An 8,484-nucleotide genomic window follows, 5' to 3' on the forward strand; every position below is an offset into this window, starting at 1 on the left:
CAAGTCTGCACTCCAGCATTCCCATCAGGACACCAGCCAAAGCCAGGAATTGCCCAACCAGCTCCAGCAAATGCTTTCCAAGGCACACAAAGCCCTTGGCCTGCATTAACCTGAGCTGGCTTCTCCCAGGCAGGTGATGAGGGCACAGCTCTCCTCCTGCCAAGTCTGGGAGAAGGAAACTGAAAGGAAATGCTTCCAAGGGCAGGAGTGCCTGTGGGGCTGGGAAGAGACAATGCTGGGCAGGGAAACTCTGATATCAAGCTGGAATGGCACTAGGAGCTGGAGCTCTTGGCCACCAGGACTGCCTGGAGCCATGGGGCAATGCTTCCCCAAAGCAGCCCTGTGGCTCAGCACTCCTCAAAATGTGCCCTTTTAACACTGGCCCCTGGGCATGCTGGCACCTCTGAGCTCCCACTTAATTCTCCAGTTCCCCATGGCCCATCACAGCCCTGCTGTTCCCATCCTCCTCCAGGCAAAGAACCAGGACAAGGGACTGACCCCACTGGAGACCTGGTGACACGAGCTGGCCCTTGGAGGAGGAGGGGTGATTTCTGTTCCCCATTTCTGCAGCGCCTCTCCCTGCACAGGCAGCCTCAGGCTCCAGGAAATGTGGTTTCCTTCTGCTTTCTGGAAGTGAACATCCACCCCGGGGGCACTGGGGGCATGGCTGTGGCAGCACCCAGCCCACCCCGTGCCCTGCCCAGCTCCTGGAGAAGGGGCAGGCGGCAGCAGGAGGCTGCTGTGACTCACAGGTGTCTCAGATCCGGATAAAACAGTGGCTGCAGGGCTGACACACCCGTTCTGACCTGGGCAAGACAGCAGTGCAGGCAGGCAGCAAATCTCCAGGGCAGGGGGAGGAAGGGGGCAAGGAGCGCAGGAGGCAGAAAAGCTCCACATCTGAGCAAGTCACAACCACCCCTGGCCATGCTGGCGTCACTGCTAAAACATTTCCCCTTTCAGAGAAACCAGCCCGTCCAGTCCAGCCAGGCAAGGAGCTCCCAGGCATCCTCTGGCCCTCCATGACCAGAGCCACAGCCCCACCAGCCCTGCTGAGGGGTCCTGCAGGACCCCCGTGGCAGGAAACCTCCCACAGCCCTCCTGACATGGAACAGGAACTGAAACACTCATGGGGAAAACAAGGGAAAATGCTGGCAGGGTTTGTGGGTATGTGACACAAAGCCATGGGGCTGGGAACTGCCCCTCTCCCAGCTGGAGGCTTGGCAGGACACCTGCTGGGACTCACTGCAATGGGAGGGGGATGAAGGACAAGCCCAGCAGAGGCCAAGGCTCTTCTGTCACAGATTTCAACCTATTCCCACTTTGCAGACCCCTGAACATCTTCAAATAAATAAGCAGGATCCCACAGAACACATTTATCAAATTTATGCTGATCATTTTCCTGGGTTACTTTGGGACTTTGGGGCATTTGCCCAACACAAGCCCCATGCTCTGGGGAGCCATGGGGCCACCAGCCCTAATGTCCACACGCTATGTGTGGCTGCAGGTCAGGACTCAATGAGCAGGGTCAGCCTCCAGCAGTGCACACTCGACTCCTTTCACCCCCATGGGCATGGATGGGACTGGGAGCAGGTCCCACAGGAGTGATCACAGCATGGACTGTGGCTCTGGCCTTGGAACACCAAGGACATCACTGGCAACAGAGTCCTGAGAGATGCTGGTCCCCACAGCCACTCCCATCTGCACCACCAAAACAAAGCATCGCTCAGGATGCGTCAGAGGAACAACCAGGGAGGGTCCTGAGGGGCAGACCCAGATCAGCCAGCCCCAAAAAGCTTTTCCAAGCCCAAAATGCTGTGTTGGATTGCCAGCTGCTCCCGTGGTGAGTGGGATGCTCACACCAGAGAGGATCCAGCTGGGAGGTGCAGCCCCTCATGGTGCTCACTATCAACAACCTGAGCAGATGCAAAACAAAGAAAAATGCTGAGCTGGTGTCTTTTATCCCTGTCACTCCTGGAGCAGAGCTGGGCTCTGCACACCTCTGGCACTGCTCTGCAGTTGTGGTGGGGAGCAAAGATGGACTATGAGCAAGGTGGATGTGACCAGTGACACGTGGACCTTGCACCCTCCCATGGCATCTCTCCAGGCCCTGCCTGTGCTGCTCATCCTCAATCAGGGACAGACTGAAGGGATGCAGGGACAAAGGGATGCAGGGCATCTCCTCTGCTTCCCATCACCTGTGGCTCACAGTGCCTTCAGCACAGCCCCCCTGGACCACAACATGGGAGCAGGAGAGCTGTGCCCACCCCAAACCACCCAGAGGGCTCAGGTGAGCGTGCACACACACGTGCACAGCTGCAAACACACACCTGCACCTGCGCAGGCAGCCAGGTGGGCAGAGAGCTGCTGCCCTCCTTGCCCAGCCCCAGCCACACACACTGCTCCCAGCAGCCTGAGCCTGACCACCCCACACACTCCTGAGCTCAGCTGCTCATGGCACTGGAGCATGGAGCTCATCCTGGTCACAGCTACATCTGCACCCTTCCTGGTCCCATGTCACCCTCCCTGCCTGGTGCAGCAGGCTGCTCACTGCAAGCTCCCTCCTGCTGTCCCGAGGATTCCCAATCCCTTTCCCAGCACAGCAGGGCCCCACCAGCACTTGCCCCATGGGCAGGGGAAGGAAAGGGCCCATCTGAGCAGGGAGTGGCTCCAAGAGCCTTTCTGTGTAGTTTTTTTTGCATAAGTCAGCAAGCACATGCTTCAACCCCGGGACATGGGAAGCCCAGGGAGAGAGCACTGCCTGACCCCACTGCTGCTGGCACTGCAGCTGAGGATGAGGAAGGTGCTAGTGCTTCACAGAGATCAGATTCTGTCTGCCCTGCCTAAAGGGAGGATCTACCCATGGTGTGTGCATGGGGTAGGGCAGTGCAGCTGGGGCTGGGAGAAGGGGAAACTGAGGCACACACTCTGTGTAAAACCTCACCAACTCCAACAACAGCTTCTCCTCAGGTGTTCCTAGGGGAAACTGAGGAATGCAGTGGGAAAGCAAAGTGGAGAAGTGAAACCCAGACACAATGCTACGCCTCCAACCCCAAATTACTGCAAAAGGGTGCCCTGAGGTGAGATATTTTTAGAATCAATTTAGCACAGACCTGACCCTCTCATGCTACCCCCAAACTGGTGTGTGGTGTGGGAGGGGGACACATTGCTCAGGACAGGCTGGACTTGTTAACCTCTGCCATGGTAGAGGGGACAATGCAGCAATTTACCCTCATTGAGGCTTTTACCCTCATTGCCCAGGTTTTTGGTGGCCAAGGTTGCCAAGCACAGTCAGGAAGCACAGCTGCTCCCATCTGCACTGGGTGGAAGCTATTTGCACAGCATGCAGTCAGGTTTCCATCCATCCATCCATCCATCCATCCATCCATCCATCCACCCACCCACCCATCCATCCCTCCATCCATTCTGAGCCCAGGGGGCTCAGGGCCAGCTGAAACCTCACAGTCACAGGAGTGAGACCACGACAGGTCAAGCATGGGCTAAGAAATTCAGGGCCAGCCTGTGAGTCTTGCAGCTCAGGGAAAGAACCACAGCACAGCCCAAGTCACACATGTCCCTCTTGGCTGCACACCCCAAAGCAATCCCAGTGCCCTCCTGGCATGGGGCCCACAGCTGTGAGGTGAGGGCAAGCTTGCTACACATGGCCCCCATTTCTTATTTTTTTACTTTAAACATCCAGACAGTTCTGTTCTCCACATTTCTCCAGACAAGTCCACCAATCCCACATGCCATCCTATGGATATTTCAGATGCTGCATCTCCACTGAGACTACAGAGATTTGTTTAAGGGCTGAGTTAAACTCAGTGACCAGCCCCGCTCTGCCCAGCAGCCGATGCCCCCGGCAGCCTGGCCAGCCCCCAGCCCTTGAAAACCCCTCCCTGCTCCCCAGTGAGAGCAGCCAGCAGATCCATAGCCTGCAGGGAAGTCAGTGCAACACGCAGATTTGCAGGTCCTGGTTCCTGGCCCAGGTTCAAACCACATTTGTTCCTGAAATCTGTTTCAGGGTTTTCTTTGCGAGGCGCGCGTGTGCAGAGCCATGTGCGCTGGTTCCCAACACAGCCAGTGCCAAGGTCACTGTGCCAGCCTGGCACCGAGCTGGGGGTCTGAGTGCCCTCCTAAGCACACTGTGGGCAAGTCTGGAACTAGATGATCAGGGGAACTGGAACTAGATGAGCTTTAAGGTCCCTTACAACCCAAACCAGCCCACAATTCTGTGATGTACTGGACTATCTCCCACTTTGCTGCCCATTTAAGTGAAGAGGAACCAAAGGCTGTAAAGCAGCCCCGTGACACGGCGTGTTTTCTGCTGATGGGTGGAAACTTCAGCAAGACACGAGCCCTGGGGAGCTGGAGTGCACCACCCACAGCTACAGGCAGTCGGGAAGAGCAGCTCGGACTGGAAACAGTGACAATGCACGCTCCTGTCCCAGGAACAGCCATGCATGGATGGTTATTTCCATCCACAGGTCCGAGCTGCTCTCCAGGCATGGGGTTCAAGGGCTCCCCTCTGCAGGGAGGTGCAGGGGTGTGCTGCTGTCTGACAAAGCTGTTCCTGACGGGATGCATGCTGGACACATCTCCAGGCGGGCTCTGGGGCGAGATGCGGATGTGAGCTCACATGGGAAATTGTTCCAAGAGATAAAGAAACAAGTTGGAAACCGAGCTGCAAAATAGACAGCACAGGAAACAATAGCACTTCAGATAGGCTTTCCAATTTCCCACAGCCGTGCCAGGAGGCCAGTGCTTTGTCCCAGGGATGCTCGTGGGTCCCCCCTGCTCAGACATGCTGGGAGGAGGTGCAGGCTGCTTGCTCCCTCCTACCTCTTCTCTTTCAAGATCTTACAGGCATTTGCTGGTTGTTTAAATGAGAGGTTGGGGACCAAGTCCTTCAGGTCTCATTAAATAAGAGTTTAGCTCTGTGATGACTTCAAAGGCCAGGCAGGATCCCACAGCAGTAACAGGGAGAGGCAGATGGGATTCTGAAAGCATGGGAGCCCCATGGTCCATCCCCTGCTTGCCTCAGTGAGTCCAGTGAAATAATGCTGCTTTGCAGGAGCTGCCCATGCTGCTAAAGGCCATGCTGTCTCAGGATTGCTGATGTCCCTTCAATGCCACCAAGGCAGAAAAGGACCCTCTTGTCTTTGCAGCAGAGCCTCCACACTGCTTGGTCACTGCAGTGCTCTCCTTGTCTCATCCCCCTCTCCCCAGCCAGGGGCTGGGATGGCCCTCTCTGCCTCCCCGTGGAACCTCCCTGATTTTCCATCACTCTGGCACAAAGTCATTAAAGGGCAGAGCTATCATTAGGGCATCTCCATCACACAGGGAGCACTGCAAGGCCACTAACGATCGAGACAGGGAACATCGGACTTCCCTTCCCTGCTGCTGCTGCGTAGCCCATAAATAACCCTGTCTTGGGCTGTTTTGGTGAAGCCAGGAGGTGTTTAGAGGAGCCCCTGCCCTGCTGCTCCCAGGTCAAAGCTTGGAAGTGAGAATTGACCCTCGATCTCCTAAGCAAAGGCGTTCCTCCCTGATATATGAGCATTAACTGGCTAATGATTACAGAGACACAGACACAAGCCTTGGCTCAGACACTGAGTGCCACGGTTTTGCTCTGGGTGGATCTGGAGCCAGCTGAAGCTGATGGCTTAGCACAGGTAAACCATGATCAAACTCTATGGCAAAGGTGTCAGAGCAGCCCAACAGTGAAAATGACAGAAAGGATACTGCTTTAAAGTGCAAGATTGCTCATGTCTTCCTCCTCATCCCCTTCCTCATGCCTTTCTGGGCAGCCCTGTGACTGTCTGACCAACACCTGCTGCACAGGGGGCCTGGGCACATGTTGAGCCACTGGGTTCTAAGTGGCATCTCCAAGTGAGGCAGGGACAAAAGGATTCCCACCACTAATGGCTGTATCTTGGAAGGTTTGTCCTGACTCGGTTCTTGCACTGGCCATGCTGGCAGTGGGTGTCTCCTCGACTGAGAGGAGAGCAACAAAGATCTCCAGCACCTCCTCCTCTGGGAGCACCAGGCAGGCAGGAGAAAGAGAAATCAAGTCTTTTGTTACCACCTTCATTCAGTTTCATAGAGCACTGCTTGATGTGTGCTGTGCTGTCCTGTCCCTGCTGCACAGGCAGGAGCTCCCATCAGGGTGCTCTGTACCCTCCACTGTCCCCAGCTCCTAATGCCCCTGTCTTGAGGGACCCCTGGCTGCATGTCACATCACGTCCCTTCCATTGCATCACTTCTGGGGAGCCAGGAGGCCGGGCCATGGCACACACAGGGCAGCACAACCTGCTCCCTGCCACCTACAGCCTTTACTGCCGCTCAACATCTCTGGGACCGGGACCAGGACCACAGCCACTTCCTGGCACCGAGTCCAGGGCTGAGCCCTGGCACACCACAGCAGCCACTGGGGTGAGGAAGGACCAGGGAGGAGTGCACTGTACAGGCCAGCAAAACACAGGGAGGTGGAGCAGATCCCCACTCAGTCCAGCAGGTCTCACACGAGGCTGCACAGCTCCCTGACACGATGCCCAGCACCATGAGGGCGGTGAGATGGCCATGCCAGGATCGGTGCCACAAGATGCCAGCCCCCTGCCACACCTGTGCCCACGCACACAGCCTGTGCAGCAGCCTCAGCCCTGCAGGCTGCCTCCCGTGTCCGTCCCAAGTGGCCCCAGGATGCAGCACAGCCTGTCTGGGCAGTGAGCAGGATAAAACCTCATCCTGATCCCAGCGTGGCTCAGGGCAAAGCCCACCATGCTCCTCCATGGCACCGGGGGCTGTGACAGTGGGGACACGCCACTGCCACCACTCGCAGCCACACACGGGGGGTTGGATCGCCCAGGCTGCGATGGGGAACTTCCCGAATGGATGAAGTCTTAAATGGGAGAAGCCGGGTCTGTGCAGCCCCCCAGCAGCTGAGCCAGGCGGGCACGGCGAGGGGCACGACTCGCCAGGTCCGCCAGGGCTGGACGCTGGCCCCAGAATCACCGGTGAACAAACACAACAAGGGAAGCGGATCACGAGACATCAAAGCAGGGGGGCGATGAATATTTCATGTCCTGGCCTACATACAGCCCGGCTGTCCCCGCCCTGCGCTCCCGGGGGTCCCCCACAGCCCCTGAGCACAACAAAGGGGAGTTGCAGGCAGGCGGGGCCGCCCCGCCGGACCCCCGGCGTCCCCAGCTCTGCCCCGCCGGGCAGTGACACCCCCAGCCGGACCCACGGCTGCCCCACCAGAGCATGTGCATCCCGCTGGACCCACCGCCGCCCCACCGACACCCGGCGCCAGAGCGCCAGCATCCTTGTGGGGACCCGCAGCCAGGGTACCGCACGCTGCCGGACCCACAGCTGCCCCACGGCAGCCTGGGCACTCTCGGCTGGAGCCATCGCCTCCTTGCCGGGCTGCCAGCATCCCCGATCGGACCCACAACCAGCTCGGGCCGCCGCGGGCATTCCCCCGCCGCCCCGCCGGACTCCTCTGCGGGCATCCCACTGCGGGCATCCCCCCGCTGGTGCCCACTGCGGGCATCCCCCGCCGGACCCCACGGCCGGAGCCTGGACATCCCCCGCCAGAACCCATGCCCGGAGCCCGGACATCCCTGTCCGTATCCACTGCCGGAGCCCCGGCACCCCACCGGAGCCCGCTGCCGGACCGTGGCACCCTCGCCTGCCCCGCAGCGGGGCTGCCCGGCACTCACCTCCCGCCTGTCCGCGGAGCGGGGCCGCCCCCGCCGCTCGCCTCCAGCGCTCGGCCCCGGCTTTGTCTCCGCGCCGGGGGCGCGGCCGCCGCCCCCCGCCGCCGCCGCCGCCGCCGCGCTCGGTGCCCGCACCGCCCCGCACCGGGCCGGGCTCAGCGCTGCGCCGCCGGCAGCAGCATCGCGCAGCGCCGCGGCCCCGGCGCGCTGGTGCCTCGCCCGCCCCCGCTCACCCCTTCTGCGGGGCGGGGGGGAGCACCACGGGGAGGGGAAAATAAAAAAAAAATAAATAAAAAAAAAAAGAGAGTAATATGGCAGCAAACCGGAAACGGAGGATGGGGGAAAAGGCAGCAGCAGCCCCTCCCCTCCCTCCGTGGCTTTTTTTTTTTTTTCCAGGGAGAAGGCTCCGGGCAGCCGGGCTCCGCGGGGCGCGCACGGGCCAGGGGCCGCCCCCGCCGCCGGCGCTGCCGGCGCGTCCCGGCCCGCGGCGGGGGAACCGCCTGGCTGCGCCGGGGACACGCGTGGGAGCGGCGGCCGCGGTCCCCGGGGCGCGTCGCCCCGCGGGTGAGGGGCTGGGGGTGCTCCCACCCGAGCCCTGCGCTGCTCGTCCCGGCGGGCTGGCGTGATGTGGCACCTGGGAGTCGGAGCTGGTAACACAACAGTGATTTTCAGGAGGCTGGAACCTCCTGGCTGGGTTGCGGTTCGCTTTATTCACAGCTCTAACACAGGGCGAATTGCGGGGGAAATGCTGTTTTGTCAGGTTCTG

At 59.7% G+C, this 8,484-nt stretch overlaps 1 protein-coding gene across 2 annotated transcripts in view; it reads right to left on the reverse strand.

Annotated features, from left to right (window-relative positions):
- Positions 1-7,773, reverse strand: part of SRC (SRC proto-oncogene, non-receptor tyrosine kinase) — a 29,271-nt gene extending 21,498 nt beyond the window's left edge. Inside the window, exon 1 of one of the 2 annotated variants that reach the window (XM_054274540.1) lies at positions 7,722-7,773. The gene's annotated coding sequence lies outside the window, so the exon portion shown is untranslated. The remainder of the gene's footprint in view (positions 1-7,721) is intronic. The other variant, XM_054274539.1, reaches the window with a different exon arrangement.
- Positions 7,774-8,484: the final 711 nt, after the last annotated feature.

Source organism: Melozone crissalis, unplaced genomic scaffold, assembly GCF_028551555.1.
Source record: "Melozone crissalis strain CALT ecotype California unplaced genomic scaffold, PUWL_Pcris_2 ptg000017l_1, whole genome shotgun sequence".
Classification (NCBI taxonomy): Eukaryota; Metazoa; Chordata; class Aves; order Passeriformes; family Passerellidae; genus Melozone; species Melozone crissalis.